Below are 9367 nucleotides of genomic sequence, written 5' to 3'. Positions count from 1 at the left end.
ATGTGTGTGTGTGTGTGTGTGTGTGTGTTAAATTTAAATTACGACAAATGTAAATAAACAAACGAAGTTTGCTTTTAGAAGCGTTGAGATGACTTTAGAAAGTTAAAGAAGTGGTCCACAGCTAGCCACCTACACTTTTCTCTGCAAAATAGGGGTAGTTTATCCTGTTCAGGTTATATTATATGCTTAAACAATGAATTGCGAAATCCCACGTTATGGTGAATTGCACTTGCCCATGATTTTTCGAAGTTTTATGAAAGACTGAATCACTTGGTTGCGAGACAAATTCATTCAACACGCATCCATGTCTGTGGGAACTTTGGAACGAGAACCGGGTGATGTACTTGTAACAACGCAAAGTTGCAGAACCTCGATGTGATCGCTACACCTGCAAGAAATACAATCTAAATCTCTATCAAATCACACCGCTGTATCTATGAAAAGAGGGACATATCAGATAATGGAGTGCTTGATATATGTCTGTAAAAAAGGGACAGAATATCTTTGATCATAAGTTTGCTCAACCAAAGCTAAGTAGGATTAAACAGAAACAACAGCAATCGATGGCTTCAGTGATTCTACTGTTATCACACCACATGACTAATAATAGTAAATAATAACAGCAATAATAAACAGAGTTTCATAAAAGATTGGCTGAGATATTTGATGTTTATGTACAACAGTTCATTACAAGAGGTGACTGATTGGTCAGAACCATTCATTGTAACTCTTTCTGGACGATCCTAATGGATTTGAACTTCCCACTTGCTAAATCATATCTTCCCTTGGACAGAGGGGTTCAGTAATAATAGCTGGAGAGAGAGAGAGAGAGAGAGAGAGAGAGAAAGAAAGAAAGAAAGAAAGAAAGAAAACATGAAAACTTCGTCTTCCAAAGCTAATTTCTTATTTATCAATAATTCTATACACGTTGGATATTTTCACTGGTCTACTGAACTGTATACACATTTTCCATGTCTATTCACAGTTCGTCTACCCTACAAATTGTAGTTTTCTTTCATCTTTCTAACCGTTGAATCAGACCTAATTTTCTTTCCTGTACGATAGCAACATTAATTTCAAGAAATCAGCTAGCTGAAAATGAATCAAATTAAGATATTGCATTTTTTTAATATTAATTTTTTTTGAAAAAATTTGTTAATTATAAATTTTAAAAGAAACGTAGAGAATAAACGAAAATAACTGGATTTAAAACAAAACAAAATTACATTTCTGATTTGAAATAAAGTTTTAGAAACTAACGATCACATTTAATAAACGCTGAACAGATCTCTGGAAGGAATGCAAATTTTAAACAAAATAGAACGAATTTGAATAACTTCCATGAATGACAAAACGAGCTTCTTTTTTAAGTTTTATAATTTCCTACGATATTTTTTATCATTGTTTTAATTTTGAATACTAACAAAAAACAGGAAAATTTCAATTTGGATTCCATTAAGAATACGCTTGTGTAATAACATATTATTTATAGCTGCATGATTTCTCCACCTGCTGTATAACCACATATGCCAGTAAAAATTTAAAAAAAACAAGAAACATCTTCGCATCAAAAAGATATCAGATACATGGAAATGATAAATGTTTGTGGTGAGTGTCATAATACAAAGGGCAAACACCCAGCATAGTCCTCCAGGCATTTATATTATTTTTTTCCAGCAGCAGCCTTGATGGAGATTTAAATAAATACTTCCTGCTAGTAGTGAAAACTAAGTCCCAACATCGCTTGCAGGTAGCTTAAAAGTTTTCGGTAAAGCATAGAAAAAAAGCTATGAATTCAGCTAGTTTTAAGTTTCATTTGTTGATAACCCCCAGCTGGCTCTCAAAAGACGTTGTTATAATCAAAAGCATTCCACTAGCAGTCATTCTTTCTTTTAACACTTTGGGCTAAATTATCTATTGCGTCCTTCACTTTTAAATTGTAAGATATAACTTAAAAGATATTTGGATGTATTTCAGTGTTGTAACGTAATTCGTTACTTACAATAAATAAGATAACGACACAACAGTAACAATGATGTAACGAACTAACAAATCTCTTTACGAACCAACAATCAATATTCCTTGTGAACTAACAAACCGACACTTTCTGACTTCACCCCGAGCTAACACGACTCCAAACTCTAAAGTTTTGAAGTCACTCGGATCGTTACTATTTATACTTTACTCAGACCAGTCAATCTCTCACAAGAGGGCATCGTAACTCTCATCACATCTCTCCTTTTGAGATTTCTACTACTGTGAGAAAGGGGAATGTCTTTTATTTTTATGTTATTTTTCTTTCCAGCACCTCTCTCTCTCTCTCTCTTTTATTCGTGGCTGTTGTATCTTGTTGCCCGGCTTTTAAGGTAGTATTTTTCATTGCACACAGCACTTTTTCTTTTCGTTGTACTAAGTACTATTGATTTTGTTTTTTTTATTTAATATCTTTTTTTTTTTAGGTATTACTTGCAGATATTCAGTCTGTTTTCGTTTTCTGAAGCTAGTTCTGCAGAGTTCAATATCTTTCAGTGCTGGTACTTCAAACATATAACAGAAGATTTCCATTGGTATTACCCTTCATTCTTCAGTATGTCTCATCTTTAACTGGTTAAGGTGTCGCTTATGTTCCGAACGTTGTCCTTTAATTAAATACATCATGTTACGTAATCTTTTAATTACACAGCGATCCTCCAACCTTCTTTACTATTTTTGTAATTTCTAAACTTAACTTTATCTCCTACTTCGAAATGTTTTGTAATATTTCTTGTATTTCTTTCAAATATATTTTTTGTCTTTTCGTAACATATTTATTTTTTTCCTCGCAATAATTTATCGAAGATTGATTTTATTTTACGCGCAAACATTAACTCTACTGGTGACTTTCCTGAATTAGTATTTGGATTTCGGCTTATTTTATATGCTCTAAAAATTTCGTTAGTGCCTCGTCATTCTCTAGCTCGTTCTTAGCTTTTCTTAGAGCTCTTTGAACGTGTCAACAAATCTTTCCGCTTGCCCATTTGACCTCGGGTGGTAGGGCATGGTAAAGATGTGCTTTATGGCATGTATTTTGCAGAAATTTCTTAATTCGTATCTCGTGAATTGTGTTTCATTATCTGAAACTAACGTGCCTGGAACATCGTATCGAGCAAATATATTGTTGCCTTTGCTTTGGGTTTATAACATCTGCATACCTCTGGCCACTTTGTATAGATATCCACAGCGATTAAATATCATGCGCTATTCACTGGTCCAGCGTAATCGATATGTATCCTGGACCATGGGCTCTCAGTCTCCAGCCACGACTGGTATTTTACTGGTGGTGCTTTGGCTATCAACGAGCAACTTCTACATGCTTTCACCAATTTCTCGATGCCCCTGTCCATAGTCGACCAATATACAAAGCTCCTCATTAAATCTTTCATTGTGGACATTACCGAATGCCCACAGTGGAATTGTTGCAATATTCGTTTCTATAGTGCACTTGATACTACTACTCTCTGCACGTTCATTAAGACATCATCGCATAGTGAGAAATTATATGAATTTGTATTTTTATAGTGCTTATTTTTCAATGTTTCTTTCATTCTTTTAATGTAACTCTCCTCTACGGATTTCATTTTTATACTATGCGCTGTCAGCGGACGTTTCTGGATTATATTATGCACAATACTTTTTACTTCATTTTCTCACTACAGTGGCGCTGTCTCAGTCTCTTTTAGCGGTTCCACGCTCTTGGGAATTAGCCTCGATAAGCAGTCCGCATGACGAATTTTCTTCTACGAATATACTGTGTTAAAATTGTACTTCAGCAATATTGTACCCCACCGTTGTAGTCGGTTCGCTGTATGGGTAGGCAATCCCTTCTTTGATCCAGAAATTGATAGTAATGGTGGTCTATGGTCGGTTTGTAAGAAAAAACTTCACCCATGTAGAATTTTGTGAGTTTTTTTTTATTGCAAGAATAATCAATAGAGCCTACTTCTCTATCTGATTATACTTTTCTCCGCTGCTATTAGCGAACAGCGAGCATGAACTACTAGCTTCATATCTTCACCTTTATACTTGTGTAACATGACTGCTTCTATTCCATACTCGGAAGCATCAGATGCTACAACAATGTCCATTCTAGGACCGAAATGCGCAGGTGCCATGTCAGAAATTAGTATTTTCTTTATGACTTCAAATGCGTTTTTCACCAACTCCAATTTATTTCTTATTTTAGTAAATCGTTTAATGGTGCTATCAGTTTATGTATATTTGGAATGTACTGTGGATAGTAATTTACTAGGCCAAGGAAAGTTTGTAATATCGGTATATTAGTTGGAGGAGGCATACCCTTGATTGCATCTACGCTCGACGGATCAGGATGTCTTCTATTCTTATCTATCATTTGATTCTGTTTTTTGGGGGTTTTTTTTGTTCAAACCTGTCCAACTCATCGTCCACTTACTTTACTGTCGCAAAAGGCTTGAACACAGGTGTAATGTTATCATCTAATTCAAAACACGCTTCAGTTTGTATGCATAAACCTAGTTTGTCCGAGAGTACTTGCGGACACATTTTTGAAAATTTTCACTTTAACCCTTCAGATGAATTATATTTACAGGGACAACCATTTACGTTTTTGCAATAGAGATTTATAGGGAGGTCCCATAAATCGAATAATTCTAATTCGATACCAAATAGATCAGTTGCATTTTTAACGACAAAGACTTTCGCCTTGCATGATATCTCTCGAAATGTGACATTAGTCCACATTTCACCTATGAAATGCAATTTGTCGCCCGTCACGCTACGATAAGATTTCACTATTTTATTCTCAACATAGGTATCCCTATTTTCTTCCATGTGTCCTTATTTATTATTGAAATATCACTTCCAGTACCCAATTGAAGCTTAATATGTATTCTATTTATTTTTACGTGTACGAATTTTCTTATTTGGGAGTTGATTTCTGTTTCTGCTGAGAGTATTCTAGAATTTTTAACGGTTGACCTTCGTAATTTTGTTCTGCAGTGTGAACTCTTGTGACCAATTCTTTTGCAACTGTAACATCGTTGATTTTAAATGGAAAGTCTTTTCTGAAATGTATGCCCCCCCCCCCCACATCCATAACATGGATCAGGACGTGGTGTTCTTTTTTTGGTTTTACTTTTTCGGTCGGTATATCTGTATTTTTGAGGAATCCTTTTCTTGAATTTTTTCTACATCGTGTTTCAGGTTTAACATCCTTTGGCATTCTACTGCCACAGATTGTAAAGTTAGATTTTGGTTCGCTTGTTCCAATTTAGAAAGAATTCTTGCTCGAATTTCTATATTTTCGCTTGCTGTAAGACCTTGTACGAAAATAAGACACTTGAACATCTCAGGTGTAAGCTCTTTGAGTTTAAAACGTCCACATATCCTGTTCACTGTTCCTGTGTATGTGATAAAATCATCATTCTCTTTTTTCGTTATATTCCAACACTCCATTCGAGGCTTAAATAGAGAAGTTTTATCACCAAATATGTTAGACAATAATTCTATTGTTTCTTTAAAACAAATTTCATTGGATTTTGGGGGGCAATACGAAATTACAGTAACGTTCATACTCTAACGGAGCTAATTTTCGCAATAACAATTTCACTTTTTGTTCATCCGACCATGATTTGCAATTTTGCTTAAAATTCTCTTCGTAGCTTCTGTAGCACGGTGCAAAAGTTATGCCCTCCTCTGGGTTATAATTGAATTCATTAATCGAGTTCGAAACGCCGTCTAGCGAAAACGAACTTGCCTCCTTTTTGGACTTCTTTGAATATAGCTCCAATAATTGTTGTTGTAGTTGTTGCAGTAATATAGTTGCTTCTGCAACTCCTGTTGCTGCTCTAGTTGTTGTTTTTGCAACTGTACTATGGAAGCTAATAAGTCTTCCATTATTTAACAAGTTGTATGACGTGCAAATTGTTGAATAACCTACAAGAGCTTCGAAACACTCGTCGCCAGATGTAACGTAATTTGTTACATACAATGAATAAAATAACCAAACAGTAACAACAATGTAACGAACTAATAAATATCTTTACGAACCTACAATCAACATTCCTTGTGAACTAATCAACTGATACCTTCCAGCTTCACTGCGAACTTACACGAACTTCACTCGACTCCGAACTCTGAACTTTTGAACTCACTCGGATCATTACTATACATTACTCGGACCGTCTATCTCTCGCAAGGGGAAATTGTAACTCTCATCACAACAGTTTACTCCAGGGAATTAGCAATATAACTCATACGAAATGGTTATAACTTTGAATGGAAAGCGTTTCATAAAATCATTTTCTGATGTTTTATTTTACTTTTATTACTATCATTACAACAACAACTACTACTACTACTACTACTACGACGACGACTACTACTACTACTACTACTACTACTACTACTACTACTACTACTACTACTACTACTACTACGACTACTACTAATAGTACTACTACCACCACCACCACCAACGCCACTACTACTACTACTATCATTATCATTATCATTACTATTATCATTTTTTTTTTTTAATAACATGGAATTATCTGTTTCCGCTTTGTCTTTCGCTTAGTGGAATTAGATCTGACGCCAGGTTTAACAGTACCGCTACCGCAGTCCTTAGCTGCCTTTAACTGAGTTTTTGTTCCGTTGCAAGTCCAGTTCAAGTCATTCTCTGATCTGAGGATAACTTCATCCCGTATTTTTACCAGATACGGAAATTCTGGAAAAAATTGTGTGCGCTGATCTTTCTCTTCTGACCACCATCATCATTATCACCTTCATATCCTCCTCCTCATCATCATCATCTGCAACCGTTAATGCTTAGTGTCTATTGTTGTGTGTACGTGCGCATGCGCACGTTGGTATATATATATATATATATATATATATATATATATGTGTGTGTGTGTGTGTGTGTGTACGGGTGGGCGCGCATGCGGAAAGACGGTTCATGCAACAATTCTTTCGATTAATTTCTATCATCTGCAGGCTCTTATTAATCGTTGCATCTTCAATACTATTATCTCTATAATATTATCAGCTCAGTTGTTGTTGTTTCTTTCAGAGTCTTCCTCTTGACATACTTCAAGGATTTCTTTGAACAATCAATATTTTGTAACATGCACAAAAGGTTGAAGTTTCATTCCCGTCCAGTTCTTTTACAAGAAAAAGACAATATTTGGATAAGTTCACTACAAAAGGTTTTTCAACTTGAACATGAAAGTGAGAATACAAATTGTTGTTTTCATTGAAAGCAAATGACTATGTTATGTAAAACAAAATTTTATTGAGATAAAATACGGGAAAAAAAATATAACTTTTAATGTCATACGTTAGAAATTGTTTCGCTCGGAAAATTTAAAGAAAAATTTACTGACTTTTAACTTGTTTACATTTCTCTAAAGATACTTGAATCTTTTACAGTGGGAGAAACGTTTAGTTAGTATATTTTAAAATACAAAAGGTATAAGAAGGAAGACACAATTTTTAATGATGTTAAGGTCTCTTTATTTGTACTTTACTAGAACACAGGGAAGAAATTGAAATCAGAATCTGAACTGTTACTCTACGTTGCGCTTAACTATTTTAAACATTATTAATACTAATCTGTAGTGGCAGGCGGCCAGACGCGTTAGCGCGTCTGACACATTGTTCAGCAGCGTTTTTTCCGACTCTTGACATTTTGAGTTCAGTTTCCGTCGACTTTGCCCTTCATTAATTCGAAATCAATAAAATAAGTACCAGTAGAGCACTGCAGTCGAATCACCCCCAGCCTCCTTCTTAAACTACTGGCTTTGTGCTAAAAATCGAAATATTTAATATTGATTTTTTGGTTTCGCGCAATATTAATCAATTTAAATAAGTGTGTTGTCGATTAAATCGATTCCAGTACTTGAATTGTACTTTCAATTATAAAGTATTTTATTGCCACCACAGGGATAAAATAAAAACAAATAATAACTTTCGCTGTTGTTTGAATTCAGAACTTAGAGCAACGAAATAAGAAACTGTAAAATAAGTTTTATTTTTGCTGATAGGTATCTCACCCATTTCCATTACCCATTGAGTTCTTACAAGTCGCTTGGCAAAACCAGTACAGCGCTGGATAAAAAGCCTTGCAATATTTAGAAGGCGGTGAGTTGGCAAAAGCGTTAGCACGCCGGGCGAAATGCTTAGCGGTATCTCATCTGCCGCTACGTTCTGAGTTCAAATTCCGCCGAAGTCGACTTTGCCTTTCATCCTTTCGGAGTTGATTAAATAAGTACCTGTTTCGCACTGTGGTCGATGTAATCGACTTAATTCCTTTGTCTGACCTTGTTTGTCCCCTCTATGTTTAGCCTCTTGTGGGCAATAAAGAAATAAGAAACATTAGCACACCCCATAATCGATTGGCCCGCTTTCCCAAAATTTCGGGTCTTGTGCCTAGAGTAGAAAATAATATTTAGAAGGCGGCGAGCTGGTAGAAACGTTAGCACGTCGGGCGAAACGCTTAGCGGTATGTCGTCTGTCTTTACGTTCTGAGTTCAAAATCTGCCGAGGTTGACTTTGCCTTTCATCCTTTCGTGGTCAATAAATTAAGTGCCATTTGCATATTGGAGTCGATCTAATTGACTGGCTCCCTCCCCCAAAATTTCGGGCCTTGTACCTAGAGTAGCAAAGAATGATTAGTTGTATTCTGAGTTAAAATCTCACCGAGGTCAATTTTGCTTTGTATCTCAGTGGGGGTAAGTATGATTAATAACAGTCAAATACTGGGAGCTGCATAAAATGTGTGGTCGTGCAAGTAACTTAAAAATCCTTGTGGCTATCATTGGTAAGAGCAGTGAATGTTTGAATGTAGATTAGTAGACGAAATACTTTACAGAATTTAGTTGTATCTATTTCAGATCTAAGTTCGATTTCCATTGGGATCGCACAAATTATGTGCTACCAGTGTGAAGTATTGGGTAGGAATTTTAACCATTACGTCAAAGCACACAATGTCTTGAACCTATGATATAAATCACATTTATAGTATATTAACTGGGTTAACACATGATTAAGTTCCTCCAGTTGAATTTGTGTGCTTTCTCTTACGTTCTCTTCAAACATCCGTTATATAAGTTCTATTTATTCTATTAAGGTGGCGAATTGGTATAGTTGCTAGATCGACTAATAATGTGCTTTGAGATTATTGTTCAGGCTCTCTACGCCCTAATTTCAAAGTCCCTCAGTGGCAAACTTGCCATTCAATCCTTCGGCGTTGAAATGTACCAGTCAAGTGCTAGAATCGATTCTCTCTCTCTCTCTCTCTCTCTCTATCTATCTATCTATCTCTCTCTCTCTCCCTTTCTCTCTTTCT

Source organism: Octopus bimaculoides, chromosome 12 (assembly GCF_001194135.2).
Source record: "Octopus bimaculoides isolate UCB-OBI-ISO-001 chromosome 12, ASM119413v2, whole genome shotgun sequence".
NCBI classification, from domain to species: Eukaryota; Metazoa; Mollusca; class Cephalopoda; order Octopoda; family Octopodidae; genus Octopus; species Octopus bimaculoides.
This window is presented reverse-complemented; position numbering follows the sequence as displayed.